This window comes from Pogonomyrmex barbatus, unplaced genomic scaffold (assembly GCF_055798465.1).
Source record: "Pogonomyrmex barbatus isolate J1 unplaced genomic scaffold, ASM5579846v1 scaffold4, whole genome shotgun sequence".
In the NCBI taxonomy this organism is placed as follows: domain Eukaryota; kingdom Metazoa; phylum Arthropoda; class Insecta; order Hymenoptera; family Formicidae; genus Pogonomyrmex; species Pogonomyrmex barbatus.
The window spans coordinates 4,424,284-4,440,994 of NW_028297138.1; the positions used below are offsets into that span (position 1 = coordinate 4,424,284).

The window sequence follows — 16,711 nt, forward strand, 5'->3', positions numbered from 1 at the left end:
ATTTGAATGAGTCACTGGCTAGGAAAGGGTATATAGAGGACGCTAGGTGCGATTGCGGAAATGAGTGCGAAAGCCTGGAGCGTGTGATATGGAAGTGTGTGAGGTATGACGAGGAGAGAGAGGAGATGGACTTGGAGCTGAGGAGTATGGGGGTGAGAGGGGAAGTGAATTTAATGGCGGCTATCAGAGAGTTAGATTGGGTAGTATTAAAAAGCATTTACAAGTTTTTCAAAAAGATAAATAGAATTATTTAATATAAGACACAGAGAAAGTTAAAAAAAAGATTTAAATAAGCCTGTGTCATATAACCCTAGGGTTGAAGGCACACAGTTGGAAACATCCGACATCGTCCAACCGGAGGAAAAAAAAAATATAACCTGTGAAAGTTCTAAATGACAGTTTTAAACATGCCAGGACCAAAAGAATTAAAATTTGATTTTTTTTTGAGGTAATCATTTTTCTTTTCTGTTTAACATGTTATATATATTTTATAAATTTACAAAATGTATAAAATATATTATTATTATTATTCCTCGACATTTGAGAGCATCGATGTTAGATTTTCGTGATTATCAGCCACAATTTAATAAGTTTAATTTTTTAAGTAAGTATAACTTTTCATTCTTTTAATTATATCCATTTTATAATTTGCTGATTTCATTTGCGTATATTTAAAAATAAAATAAGTCGTCTAATAAAAATAAATTTCCAATTTATTTCAGAAAGCGTAGGCGTTGTCCAGGGAAGATTTGAATACCATCTTCTCCAAATTAAAGTAGAAGAATGAAAAGAAAAAATATAATACAATTGTCTTTATCTTCGTCGTTTCAAGGCATCGATGTTAGATCTTTGTGATTATCATCCACAATTCAATATAAGTATAATTTTTCATTCTTTTAATTATAGCTGTTTTATAATTTACTGTTAATTTAATTTGATTTGTGTAAATTAAAAAACAAATCATCTAATAGAAATAAATTTCCAATCTCTGTTTCAGAAAACGGAAGCGAGGTAACCTAAAAATTTGAATAATCCTATCTTTTACAAATTAAATGAGAGAAGAACAGGAATGAAAAGAAAAAGTGCAAACATTTCTCATGTCGGAGAAAATTAATTAGTATGAATATTTTATTTTTTTTTGCTTTTGTCAAACTTTAAACATATATCTATTTAATGTATTGTTATGTATTTATATATCTGTCATATTATATATTGTTTATATCTATCTTATTAATGTTGTTTATATATCTATTTTTTAATAAAATTTATTTATTTTTTAATAAATCTATATTTTTAATAAATCTTGCACGTGTCAAGAAAAATGTAATACTATATTTTGAAAATTTATATACACTACTTACAATTACATATTACATTTTATAATAATTTTTATAACATATTATCTTTCTTCCATAAAACAATTGTACACTGTTAATATTATTAATAACAGCATTATATACAAAATAGACACCGCATATATTATAAATTTAATGAACACATTATATATTATACACGCTCTTAGCAACGAATAAACATTCGCAGTTACAAATCAATAACGTAGCGAAAACATCCTTTCTTTTTCGATGTCTTCATCGAATGAAGTTTCACAGTGTCATCTCTTTCAGTAAAATTCTGAAAGAAGTTAAGAGAGAATTGTCAAAGGAGAGATAAGAAAATCTGCCTCTATTACAAGGAAAAAAAGATTATTAATAAAATTTAAAATATTTATACATATTTGTTAACATTTATTTTTATAATACTGATTCATATATGTGCATGTTGGCTGTGCTGCAGAACACGCTATCGACATTATTAAGTCATAATATCATATTATCTTTAATTTATTATAATGAGCAATAAAAATAAAATAATGTGAATACTAATAGTGTGTGTTGTTGCAACTGCAATCGAACAACATTTTTAATAAACAAAGAGTGATTCCATTTGACGTTAACAAATTTTTTTCTTTTTTTACTCACTAAATATTTAATGTTGAAAAATAAACGATGTTCACAAATATAAATGCTAAACGAATCATATTCCAGAAAGATAGTAACAATTTTAACTTTTTTAATCTTTTTTTATCTTATAATATTTTATAATATAATAATAAAATTCATTCTTATAATACTATAATTTCTTAATTTACGGCAATATCTGTTTATTCACGATATGATTTATGGATTTATTATATTGATATTTATAAGATTGAAACATTTAATATACATGTTAAAAACATAGGTAGCACAATAAGATATAGACTTACTATTTTACTTTAAATATATCATTGAACGAACAAGGGCATTTGGAATCAAGCGCAGTGGAAGAGCGCAAATGAAAAGAAATTGATATACTTCTATATATTAGGTTCTATTAAATCCATACGTTTTGATCCTACTTCGGATCATCTTCAGTAGATACTGTCTTCAACTTTGGGTTACATATGGCGTGTTGGTCAAAAACTTAACAGATTCGCACTGATAAGAGCGATAATGCAACACATCGAGATCATTCATCCAAAACAGTTCCACAGCTGATGTAGGAGAACTGTACGATAAGATCATTTGGATAATTTAAGTTGCATTCAAAACAATAGAGTTTTAAAACAAAAGTGTCAAACAATAAGGTGAACGAGGAACCGTTAGAGACTTACCTCAATGATATCAATTATCCCAATAAAACGCACCCAGATAATAAATAGTAAATATTCCAAAAGCATGGTCGAAAATAAAAGTTGTACAATAAATAAGTTTAATGCGGTTTAACGAAAATAAAATAAAAGATGTCTTAACTGTTTCGTGTTAAAAATTAAATGTAAAGATGAAGATGGTAAGTGGTGAGAAAGTCAAGAATGTTGTGAAGAGAGATACGGTCACATGTTTATATATTGTTTATAATGTTTATAACAGGAGTGTACGTATGGCTCAGAAATTCTGTGTCTATTTGCAAATTGATTCCATTAGTTTGTTGTTTGATATGCAGCATTTCAAGAATTAATCGTTTGTTATAATTCCTTTCAACATCCAAAACTTTCACGTTGGACCAATCGAAATCGTCCTGTCTGTACTCTGTGGTCTGTGATAACTGAATGTATGGAGGCATTTCATCTTATGTGATTTCGATGTTCATTAATTCTCAATTTCAAATGTCTACTAGTCTGTCCCACATAGGATGCATCACAATCCGCGCACTGTAGTTTGTAAATGACATTCTTTTTATCTAACAATGGAAGGGGGTCTTTTTGTACCCTAATATAATTGTTTAATTTATTGATGCTGTACATTGCCAATTTAGTTTCCGTATCTTTTAACATATTTTTAAAATTTTCAGTAACATCCCTCACATAAGGCAGAGTAAATCATAGGATTTTTAGAGGGGAATTATAACAAATGATTAATTCTTGAAATGCCGCATATCAAACAACAAACTAATGAAATCAATTTGCAAATAGACACAGAATTTCTGAGCCATACGTACATCCCTGTTATAAACAATATATAAATATGTGACCGTATCTCTCTTCACAACATTCTTGACTTTCTCACCACTTACCATCTTCGTCTTTACATTTTAATTTTTAACACGAAACAGTTAAGACGTCTTTTATTTTATTTTCGTTAACCGCATTAAACTTATTTATTGTACAACTTTTATTTTCGACCATGCTTTTGCAATATTCACTATTTATTATCTGTGTGCGTTTTATTGGGATAATTGACGATATCATCGAGGTGAGTCTCTAATGGTTCCTCGTCCATCTTATTGTTTGACACTTTTGTTTGAAAATTCTATTGTTTTGAATGCAACTTAAATTATCCAAATGATCTTATCGAACAGTTCTCCTACATCAGCTGTGGAACTATTTTGGACGGATGCTCTCGATGTGTTGCATTATCGCTTTTATCGGTGCGAATCTGTTAAATTTTTGACCAACACGCCGTATATAATTCAAAGTTGAAGACAGTATCTACTGAAGATAGTAGGTATACTAGGCCGGTTCTAACTCAGAAGCGTTGAGGGGGGTGCGGGTGTGCGGGGGGAACGGACGGCGCGGGAAAGAGGGGAGAGGGAAGTCCGAGGCGGCGATCCTTTGAACTGAGCCGCGGGGGGGGGGATAGATAAGATAGTAGGATTCGGTGAAGGGGATATAAACAAATAGATAAACAAATAGATAAACAAGAAGATAAATATATAGATAAATAAATAGAAAATTGTGACTCGAAGGACATGACGTCACGGGGGGGGGGGGGGTAGTGAAGAAAGACGAGATGAGATAAACAAATAGGATAAGATAGCAAGGCGATATAAACAAAATGGGCGGCGAAGATGATATAAAAAATTGCGCGTGGACATGACGTCAGAGGGGGGGGAGCCATTACCGCCGCCACCGCCGCCACCGCCGCTGCGCCCGCCGCCACCGCCGCCGAGTAAAAAATAAATATCTTTCTCGTATTATCTCTTCCGTTGCGGCTCTCTCTCTTATGGCGAATGTTATTTTTTTCTAATTATTTTATGGGGAAGAAAGAAATGAAAGAAATATATGTTTTTTTGCATATTATATATGTTTATATTTTTAAACAAATTGAATACATTTTTAAGTATGAAATTTTTTTATTCACATGTTTTTTTCTTATACACATAAAAACTAAAGCTAACAGCTCGCAATCGACGAGTTGACGTCTATCGAATGTATCGCAATCGCGTATCGCGTTCGGCACTTCCTCGGGATCTGTTACAACAGACGCGATGTTGGAGAATCGCGTATACTTGGTATCGATCGTATCGACGAATCTGACGAGTCGATCGAACGTCACATCGATACATTCGTCCAGATCAAACATATGGCGCAGGGTCGATTCGATCATCGTTACGCGTACGTTCAAAGATTCAAGACGTACGAGTGTAACGTCGTTCATCAGGTAAACTCTGACGGTTAACGGTCCGACACTTATAAAATTGTCTTTGTAATCGTTTCGCAGCAATTTATAGATATTCCATCGCTGCTCGTAGAGTTCCTTCCACGTTTCGAGAGACAGTATCAATTCCTGTCCCCGATGATCTCCCAGAGCGATCTCCACGTAGCTCGGTGGACCAACGTTGATTCCAATTTCCAGAAATTTGTAACCCGTAGCCGTCAGAGTGTAACGTCTGCTCAGTAAGCGCACTGCGCGACGCTCCACCGAAATACTGTGGAAATTAAATATATAATATTGCACAATATTGGAAAAAAGGGAAAAAAATAAAAAAAATGCAGGTAAAACTTACGCGTTACATTCCTTCTTTTGTTTTTCGCCATTGTACGGTGCGCTGCTTCCTTTGGCGGAATACATTGCGTATTGTTCGAATGATGGAGGAGCGGAGTACCGTGCAGATCGTTCGATGGAAGAGGAGGACTGATTGCGTAAATTTTTTGACATGGTAAACCGTTAATCCCCCCACCTTCCCCCCCTTTTTTTCTAGGAATTTCATTGTTGCAATCAAACATGTAGCGACATGTTCGCAAAGGAGCGCGATGACGTTCAAATTTTGTTTTCTAGGAAGAGCTCGTGAAAAGATAGCTCTTCGTAGAAATCGACGTACGTGTCGCGGCGTGTCAAAAGAAGCGCCGATACTCCGGCTGCTATAAACAAATTAGGGAGACCTATGATGATGCTCCGACAAGGGACAAAGAAATTGTCGATGATATATAATGGGTCATGCGGTGTGCAGGATCACAGTAGATGGAAGTCTAATGTGTGTGAAAAAAATAGTTGACGGTGAAAATGGATAATGTGTTAAATATAGAAAATGTGTTTAATATGGATGAGGAAGACTTTGTGAATATAGTGGACGAAGTGTTTGAAAATGAAGAAGAAATAGAAATTGACAATATTGACAATATTGACATTGATATTGAAGATGAAGAGCACGCATTGTCTGACGATAGTAATTACATAAGTGATCAAAGTGATGACCTTACGGATTATGCAGAAAAAATTGTCACCCGTCGGAACTCCTTGCGTTGAATAATAATAAAAAGTATTATTCAATACAATTTTATTATTCAACGGGTGGTGCGCTAACTCTGTATGCCGAATGCATGGTTCGTCTGGCGGACACTGACATTGGAGTATTGTATACCGTTAGGAAACACGAGATAGATACTCTCAATGTGCTAAACAGCCGATTTTGCTCCAATTGCCAACAGTCCGTCTGTATGATAATGCCATGCAACATGTGCCCAATTTGCACAAATTGAAAAAAGACAACATTGTGAACGAGGCATATACAAGTGGAAGAGTGTGATGTGATATAAAAACAATATGGAAAGTCATTGGAAGAATTAACAAGTTCTCCGTTATGGGATTCAATCTCTCATCTACCAGTGAACGTGGCGGTGTATAAAGAGACACTATACCTCAACTCCCCATTTCCCGATTTCTCGTCCAAGAGTTAAGGGACGCTACAATTCGACTCTCTGCTTCTCCGCTCCTTCTGAGAGAGCGGAAATAATTCTGGAAGCGTGCACATATTATCATTATAGAGGACACGCATACAATATATTACTACCTCTCTCGCGGCAAAAAGTAGCAGAGATAATTCCAAGAAGCGAAGATAATCATATATGGTTGTTCTATTCCCATCAATCTCCGGACATGTAGGAAATACAACGCTTTGTATACTGGCTTCGAGTTAAAGCAGCTATAGAGAAAAGAAAAAAAGAAAGTAAAAAAAATGTAAAATTGTTTTGATAAGACAGCACAACAATTTAAAAGAATCAAGATTTTGCAATATGGAACACCTAGAGCGAGTGGAACGCGAGCTACTGGAGCAGTGCAGCCAAGTCGCTACCTTGGTGGAGTGTTTCGCGTGATTGCAACGATGTGAGGAGTGCATCAAACAACTCGAGGAACTTAGCCGTGTTAAGCGTCCTCGACTCACCGTTGCAAATAGACAATCTGCGGTGGCGAGGATCGCGCGACTCGCGGGTGCAAAAGTACAACTAGAAAGACGTTTCGTGCACGTTGGTGGTGAGTACGCAAGCACCAGTAGAGACAATGGATCTCTCGTTTGGCGAGAAATCGATACGGCATTTGAAAGCCGTATATTGACTGGTGCGGTGATCAATGTGGACTATATCGAGCCGCGACAATTTTTAGAAGACGCTGGTGGTGTAGTGCTCGAGCGAGTGCGAGACATTGTACAAAGACACGATAGTGTGAAAGTGAACACTGCATTTAAAGGAGAGTTTGTGACGGGCGATAAACGCGCGAACAAAAGTATAAACACTAAAAATAGTGAACTCTTTCGAGTGTCAAATTTGGACGAGTGGTACGAGCAGCACGTCATCGAACCCACGTTGGCGTCGCTCGAAGAATTCCAAGAACGTGACAGTGGATGGGCGTTGTCGCGAATTCTAAATTTGACTATAAACGTGAACAAATATAATCCAATGCACGCGGGATGTTACATCGAATTACCGCGGGAAATTATGTTAAAGCGAGCGGTGATCAATGTACGATCCAATGACAATGCGTGTTTCGCGTGGTTGGTGGTCGCGGCTCTGCATCCGGCTGAAAGGAATACAAATCGGGAATTGTCGTACCCGCATTATACGGTGTTAAATTTGCAAGACATTACGTTTCCGATGACGTTGAACCAAATTAAGAAGTTCGAACATCTCAACGACATCTCAATCAACGTCTACGGTATCAAGGAAAAGGAGATTCTCCCGATACGGCTGACATCAAGGAAGATGGAGAAGCACGCAAATCTATTGTACGTGCAGGATCCGCGCGACGACAACGCGGGCACTTCGCGTACATCAAAGATCTGTTCCGTCTTGTGAGCTCGCAACTGAGTAAAAAAGAACACGAAAAATACTTTTGCGACCGGTATGTATTTTAACAAATTTTATTATTTCTCTTATAAAATTGTTTATTAAAAAAATCATATTTTCCGTTTGCAGATGTCTACATTACTTCAGTTCGTCTGAAAGATTGCAATCACATACAACGGACTGCGAAAAGATGAACGATTGCGCCATCCGACTGCCGAGCGAGGACGACAATTGGTTCGAATTCAAGAACCACACGAATAAGGAACGACTTCCATTCATCGTTTACGCGGACTTGGAGCGCGTACTACGGCGAACGGAACCGGCAGAGAAGGAAGACGCATCGTACACCTACCAGCAGCACGAGGTATTTAGCATCGGATACTACGTGCAATGCTCGTACGACGACGCGTTATCGATATATCGATTTCGTCGCGACGAAGATTGCGTTGCGTGGTTCGTTCGGCAACTCGAAGATTTAGCGCATCAAGTAAAAATTCTGTTATCCGCGAATGTCCCCATGGAAACGTTGTCGAGAGAGCAGTGGGAGGCACATCGTAGCGCGACGCGTTGTCACATTTGCGAGAAATCATTTGCGTCGGACGACACGCGGGTACGCGATCATTGCCATCTTATCGGTCGTTACCGTGGTCCCGCGCACTCAAATTGTAATCTAAATTATAAAGATTCATATTCCCATAGTATTTCACAACTTATCCGGTTATGACGCGCACTTTATCATCATGGAAATAGCTACGGCGTTCGAAGGCAGGATCGACGTGCTGCCGATAACAAAAGAAAAATATATTTCGTTTACAAAACATGTTCAAGATACCACCGAGAGATCAGATTCGCGAAATTGCGTACGCTTGCGGTTCATAGATTCGTACAAATTTTTAAATACCAGCCTTGATAAATTGGCATCTTTTCTAACGAAAGAAAAATTAAAAATTTTACGTTCCGAATTTTCCACGGTCTCAAACGAAGATTTTGATTTGTTGACGCGCAAAGGTGTCTTTCCGTACGAATACGTGGATGGCGCGGACAAGCTGCAGGACACGCACCTATCACCGCGCGAATCGTTCTATAGCTCGGTGACACGGTGTCGGAGAACGATTACGCGCACGCCGCGAACGTCTGGCAGCGATTCTCCATCTGGACGCTCGACGAATACAGCGATTTATATCTCAAGACCGATGTCTTGTTATTGGCCGACGTTTTCGAAAATTTCCGCGAAAGTTGCGTCGCGAGTTATGGACTCGATCCCACGCATTACTACACATTGCCAGGTTTCACGTGGGACGCCATGTTGAAATATACGCGCGTAAAATTTGAGTTGCTCACCGACATCGATATGGTTATGTTTATCGAACGCGGTATACGCGGCGGTCTCAGTCAATGTTCCGGCAGATACGCGCAGGCCAATAACAAGTACATGCGTTCGTACGACCTGTCGAAACCGTCATCATACCTTATGTACTTTGACGTAAATAATCTGTACGGATGGGCGATGTGTCAACCGCTGCCCTATGCCAAATTTCGATGGATGGAAGACATTGAGAACTTTGATGCGAGCGCGATCGCTCCGGATTCGTCTATGGGTTATATTCTCGAAGTCGATCTCGAGTATCCGCATCATTTGCACGATCGACACACTGACCTACCTTTCTGTCCGACGCGCGATAAACTACCCGGCACGCGGCAGGATAAACATCTCGCGACGTTATACGATAAGAAGCGGTACGTCATCCATTATCGCAACCTGCAGCAATGTACGCGCCATAGTCTTCGTATCGCAAAGATATATCGCGTACTACAATTTGCTCAATCCGCCTGGCTCCGCGATTACATCGAACTCAATACACACTTTAGAACGTACGCGAAAAACGATTTCGAAAAAAATTTGTACAAATTAATGAACAACGCGGTATTCGGTAAAACAATGGAAAATGTGCGCAATCACGTCGACGTTAAACTTTTGACCAAATGGGACGGACGGTATGGCGCGGAGGCAATGATCGCGAAACCACATTTCCACAGCCGCAGCGTCTTTGCGGAAAACTTAATCGCCATTGAAATGCGTAAACTCGAGGTAAAATTCAACAAGCCGATTTACGTGGGTATGTGTATACTCGACATATCGAAAATCTGCTTGTACGAATTTCACCACGAATACATGTCATCGCTGTATCGCGAGAAATGTAAGATCATGTACACCGATACGGACAGTCTCGTATATCACATCGAGTGCGATGATGTGTACGAGGCGATGAAACGCGATATCGCTAGATTCGATACGAGCGATTATCCGACGGACAACGCGTACGGGATGCCTCTCACGAATAAAAAAGTACCCAGTCTAACGAAGGATGAGAATAACGGTGCGATAATGACGGAATTCGTCGGACTCAGAGCGAAGATGTACGCGGTGAGGGTGGACGGCAGAAAAGACATTAAAAAGGCGAAAGGTGTAAAGAATAACGTCGTAACGCGAACAATAACGTTCGACATTATACGCGGTGCTTGAACGAAGAGATCGAAATGACTCGTCGCCAGTCGTGTATAAGATCCAAGCTACACCAAGTATACACGGTGTCCGAGTCGAAAATCGCTCTGAGTCCGTACGACGATAAACGATACATCGTACCGGATTCGACGGAGACGTTACTGTGGGGACATTGGCGGATTCCATTGTAATATATATATATATATATATATATACATGTTTATACAATGTACGTATATTTTTATATTTTTTATATAGTTTATATGATGCATATATGCACGTATGTATGTATGTATGTATGTATGTATGTATGTACGTACCTATGTATCATATCTATGTATGTACGTATGAACGTATGTATTCTTGTAATTTTATACGATACTGTTTTATACGATACTGTTTTATATGTAGTATAGATATATTGTAGTATAGATATATATTTTTTGTAGTTTTTATATGTAGTTTTACAATAAAATTTAGTTGTTTAAATTTATTTTATATATACTTTATAATAGCAACCAAGATCCTGCTTGCTGAGGAATTAGCTTTAATTCTCTCTTCGATTTATTTAATTTATACTCGGCTTAATACATATATTGTTTTGTTATAATACATGTAGTTTTACATGTGTTCTCGTAAGTTGCATACATGTATAGTTTAAAAAATGTAATGGAAGAAAAAAATAATAAAAACTCTTTGTATACATGTATACAGTGTATATTTATTTTTTTAATACATCATAAAAATAAGAAAAATGAATTAAATCACACTGCTTTTGTTTATCCATGAGTTATGCGATTTATCGAATCCCAGCCACTTGACATAAACCTTGTCTCCCTTCCTGCGTAGTACTTTCTCCACGAGATACACGTCTGGATGAGTCGCGCGATGCAATTCGTGCTCGTAGAACGCGCCCGCGACCGATTTTCCGCGATAGTCCTCGAGCAGATAAGTTACGGGATTAGTACGCTGCACTTTAACGATCTTAAACACCTCGGTGGTCTAATTTGGCGTGTAACCTTTTTCGAAAAGTGTCTTGTACTTGCTCACGCGTACCGATTCGCCTACTTTGAATTTTGCTGGACCTGCGATCTTTATCGCGCTGTATACCGTATCCAAGAGTCTTTTGGCGATCGCGGGAGTTACGTCAACGGGTCGCATGCCGATAGTGCGATGCTTGCGCGCGTTGTAATCTGACACGAGACGCGGTAGCGCGTCGACCCACTTGTAAGTGCCGTTGAGCGTAAACATCTTCCACATGTCGTTCTTAAGCATGCGATTGAATCGCTCGACGATCGATGCCTTCAACACCGTATACGTGGAATAATGATTAACATTGTGTTTTTTCAAGAGTTTTTGCACATCGGCATTGTAAAATTCCTTTCCCATATCCGTTTGCAAGTTTCTCGGGTATCTTCCGTTCTCTCGAATTATCTTAGCGATAGCGTTAGCCGTCTCGCTTCCGATCTTGCTCTTGAGCGGTACGGCCCAGGCGTACTTGCTCAACGCATCGATGACGGTGAGTATGTAGTGATGACCTCTGTTGAAACTCGAGTACGGACGCATCTCGACGATGTCAGCCTGCCACAGATCGTTGTATCCCCGAATTATGACACGTCTTCGTGGAAAATTTCTTCTCGCCGGAGCGTGCAATTCCTCAACGAGTCGTCGCCTCTCGGAGCTAACATTTTTTTCACGTCCATCGGATCGCATGTTTCAACGATGTTTAATAGTAAAGATAAGATATACAATTTAAAATTGTTTTTTTCCTCACTGACGTTAATCGACTGGCTCGTTTCATCGATACGCGATTAATTTATAATAATGCCGGCTTCGCGAAGTTCCTCGATGATCGACAGCATCTCATTGTCGTGAGCGTTGTTACCAGCTCGGTGCGAAGCGTCGAGCAATCGGAGTCGATCCACCAGTTCGTTGGGATCGTCCCAATGCACGTAATCGATCTTGTTGTCGTTTAACTTCATGGCGGCTGGTATATTGCTCACGCCTGCACCCTTTTTACGCCCGCTACTTCCATACGTAGATACGAGCGGAGCGATGATGTTAATATACTTGGATCCCCTATTGCCCTTGATGGGATTATGGGCGCTGTGACCACGTCTATGAGCATTTTTTGTTAACAATATACTTTTATACGTTTGTTTATCATCCTCGGTAAAAACCGCGTCATCGGGAAGTCTCTTGAAAATCAATTCGTATAATCCTGGTGTACCATTGTATCTCACATTGTCTATGATTATGGAGTTATTTTTGTCAACGTCAAATTTCTTGTCACCAAGCATCGCACCACTGTTTTTATCGAAATAAACACCGTATACGGGATCAAATGTATCGTTTTTTCCATTATCATCGAGAAGAGGGCTTACGTACTTTTGCCCTAATGGTCCCAGCTGATTATGCAACGCTTCTCTACCTTGTTGCGTTGCGTTTGCAAACTCTGTTTGATGGTTGTTTCGAATGACGGTTCACTGGCGTCTTTTGTTTCGAAAACATCTTCCTTTTGCAGGAACAGCAGTGGTTCTTTCGGTGAGTCTTTCGATGGTTGTATCGGTGTAGACTCGAACACGAGTGAATCTGACGCGGCTTTCAATTCTTTCGTTGTACGTTGTTTTTTAGACTGCGGCGTTAATTTCAACCATCCAACATCCGTCCAATATGAATCCTTGTCAGTAGTAGTAATATCGTTATCGTTGTCGTCATCGCTGTCTTCACGTTTTTGTTTTTTCTTAATACCGAGATCCTTTGCTTCTCTTTCAATCGATTGAGATTCCTCGGTTTTTTCAACAATCTGTTTTAGAGGTTCGACGATGGGCTTGAAGCGTTTCTCCAACGCTGTATCTTCAGCTATTTTACCAATTTTTAAAGCGCGATATTTTTTGCGAATCGAATCGCTCGTTTTCGCAATCTGTTTCGCTATTTTCTCGCGATCTTTGGTGTTATCCATGTTGCCTGCTCCACGTATCGACATCGATTAACCACTTTACGGTACCGCGAACGTATTAAATTCCTTTCTGTATCGCCCATTGATAAGCGGACTGTCCTTATCTATCACTAGAAATCCATACTCGCGCTGCCAACAATCGCGGCATAACGCACAGAATTCATCGTATGACATGTCGGTATTCACGTGATCGTTGTAAACATGTTTCAAGTTGGTACCATCCTGTTTGAACAGAATCAGCAGGTTCGCATTGTCGCGTATCAAATGTTTAGGTATCCTCGCGTACGTCTGACAGAGATAGAAGCAATCGACGTTCGAGTGGCGGCCCATCGAAAAGTATTCTCTCACAGCATCTTGCTTATCGCACGCAACATCGTCGAAGACGAAGATCGAATTGGGACGTGCCTCGCTTGGTGGAATGACGTCACTGTTGTTGGAGAACGTAAAGTAGCCGATTTCTTCTATCGATGTTAGTAAATTTTCCAAGTATCGATATTTCGGTTGTTGCAACGATTTCGAGTATACGTACACGTTCTCGAAACGTACACCGTGCGGACTCTCGAGCAAGCTTATGAGAACGTTGGTTTTACCACAATTCGACGGCCCGCAAATGATGGCGCGTATAGTACTCGGTAACATTTCACCGTGCTTGCGCTCCGTCGCGATGTCTCCCATCATTCGCGTTCTCTCGTCACAGTTCGCGACGCGTATCGTCAGCGGCTGCCGTACAAATTTCATGTTCGCACTGCGTTATCTAGGCTTCGATCGAACGCCTATTTATAGGCGCGCGAAACCACGAATCGCTCAGTAGCAAAAATGTATCTCGCGCTGTCGCATCCCTCCGATATTCGGGATTTGAGCGCTGAGCAGTTGCAATATATACCGAAGGTCGTACTGTTACGCGTGTGCGGTAATTATATCGATCACGTGTGGGACAAGCTTCCGGAGTATATAAAGGCGGATTTGGAGGTTCAAACCTATCGTCGCTGCGTCGAGCATTATAATCAATCGTGGGATCGAGATCATATAGACGGTCCTGCACCGAAGATAAAGGATTGTGGCCTATGCCAGCAACAGCGTCAAACGAAGGCTACATTGGAGGTCTGCTCAATCGAGCGATAAACGCGCTTCCTTTCGAACTACATATCCCCGGCTATCAGTTTTGCGGTCCGGGTACTCGGCTGAAAAAGCGATTAGCCAGAGGTGAAACGGGCATAAATCCACTGGACGCGGCGTGCCGTGAACACGACATTGCGTATTCTCAGAGCAACGATCTCACCGACAGACACGCGGCGGACAAGGTACTCGCCGATAAAGCCTTAGGACGCGTCATCGCGAGAGATTCGGCTCTGAGCGAGAAAGCTGCAGCTGCAGCCGTTTGGACAGCGATGAAAGCCAAAACCAAGATCGGCATGGGTATGAAGACGAAGAAAAAAACCGGCAAAAAAAAGAAACGAATACTTCCAACGGCGAAACGAGGTGGTGTGTTACCGATTTTGCCAATTTTGGGCGCTCTCGGGTCCTTAATCGGCGGAGCGGCCAGCGTGGCGAAAGCGATAAACGACAGGAAAGTCGCGCAACGTCGCGCGATGGAAACGCACGGACAGGGACTGTATCTCGCTCCGTACAAATACGGACGAGGACTGTATCTCGCCCCGTACAAACGCGGACGAGGCGTAACAGCGAAAAAAAGAAAAAAAGAAAAAAAAACGCCAAAGAGACGATAAAAATACCTACGGGTGTAACCACCAATGTACAATTGGACCAGCTGGCGAAGCGTATGCGCATACCGTACTTTAGAGGCGTTTTCATGCGTGACGCATTACCGATTAGCGGCGCGCGTCGAAATGAAAATGGTATCGTAAATCTGGACGACACGACGGGCCCCGGTACTCATTGGGTAGCGTACTCAAAGAGAAACAATCGCGTTGTGTACTTTGACAGTTTTGGTAATCTTCGACCGCCCAAGGAACTGATACGATATTTCGGAGACGATGCTACGATAAAGTACAATCGAACGTCCTATCAGACGTACGATCAGAGCGTCTGCGGACAGCTGTGCTTGTGGTTTCTTCTTCTCCAAAACGGCCGACGCGCGTGAATTTATAAAGTCCGACAAAATGTCGCGACGTCTCAGTATTCATCGAACGCTTTTTCCATCATGTCGCTGACGCTTACGCTGAGCGGGAAGAGCAGCGTTATCGCGACAAATTACTCTCCAGCCATAGATTTGAGCGACGATGACTACGAGCTTGGTCTAACAATTTTGGAGACTTATCACACGATACCGAATGTAAACGCCTCGAACAATACATTTTATTTTGGCAAAGACGATGCAGAAATTACGATTCCCGAAGGGTCGTATGAACTGCATGCCATAAATGAATTTTTGAAACGTGAGATTTTACGGAAACGTCCGCGACGCGACGCGCCCGAGGGTAACGCTGGTGACACCGCGCGCGGCGATGACGAGATTGGAGAATACCCGATAGTGCTCCGCGCAAATTACAACACGATGAGGTGTGAGATTAAGTGTGCCTACAGAATAAACTTTAACAAGCCTCGTAACATTGGCTCGCTGCTGGGTTTCTCGAGGCGTATACTGCAACCGCGAAGGTGGCACGAATCGGACGTGTCGATCAACATAATGAACGTAAACATTATCCATGTAGAGTGCAACGTGACCGCGGGCGCATACAGCAACGACAAAAGTGTGCACACGATACACGAATTTTCACCGAGCGTACCGCCAGGATATAAGATATCGGAAAGGCCGATGCAGATCATTTACCTGCCAGTCATCGTACGGAGCATTACGGAGCTAACGATACGCATTGTTGACCAGAACGGACGATTGCTCGATTTCAGAGGAGAAGAGATCACCGTCAGATTGCACGTACGACGGCGACAGCGATAACGCGAGCGTGACATTTGAGATGCTCGTGTTGAACGAAGCGAAGCATACGCAGAGAGATAACGCATCTTGTTTTACAAAGAAAACATCGATCGACAATATTCGCTCATCCGGCTGCGTCAAGAAGAGGAAGAAACTTAACGCGTCGAACGTTAAATTTTTACAAGCTTTAGGATTCGCGGTGCGCAACTTGTGAAATGACTGATATGCTAAACATCGAAGACGAGCCAATCTTCGACGATCGCATCGTCAAGATTGAGACTCATGCGTACAACCCGTTCGCCAATACGACGTTCGGGTACAGCGATGAGATAAGAATACCTATACAGCAACAGGATCTGTACACATTGCCGTACGAAAGCTTTCTATATATCGAGGGAAAACTAACGAAGAACAGAGTTGTCGAGGGATCTGATGTGGTGCTGGGAAATAATTTTGTCGCGTTCCTGTTCGATGAGATTCGATACGAGCTTGATGGTGTGGAGATTGATCGTAACAGAAACGTGGGCGTAACCA

General features: G+C 40.7%; 1 protein-coding gene and 1 long non-coding RNA gene across 7 annotated transcripts in view; both read left to right on the forward strand.

Annotated features, from left to right (window-relative positions):
* The window catches only part of LOC148935707 (uncharacterized), a 60,725-nt gene that overhangs the window by 16,175 nt on the left and 27,839 nt on the right, over window positions 1-16,711 (forward strand). Inside the window, exons 1-2 of one of the 5 annotated variants that reach the window (XR_016140090.1) lie at window positions 254-604; window positions 723-1,284. The exons of 3 other annotated variants lie outside the window; for them this stretch is intronic. The gene's annotated coding sequence lies outside the window, so the exon portion shown is untranslated. Of the gene's footprint in view, window positions 1-253; window positions 605-722; window positions 1,285-16,711 lie in introns of those variants that run through there. One more of the 5 variants, XR_016140091.1, reaches the window with a different exon arrangement.
* On the forward strand, window positions 254-1,284 carry LOC112552254 (uncharacterized). Of its 2 annotated transcripts, none has more exons than XR_016140093.1 (2): window positions 254-448; window positions 727-1,284. It is a non-coding gene; the product is annotated as an uncharacterized LOC112552254 (long non-coding RNA). The 2 variants fall into 2 exon arrangements; XR_016140092.1 differs by having other exon boundaries at window positions 732-1,284.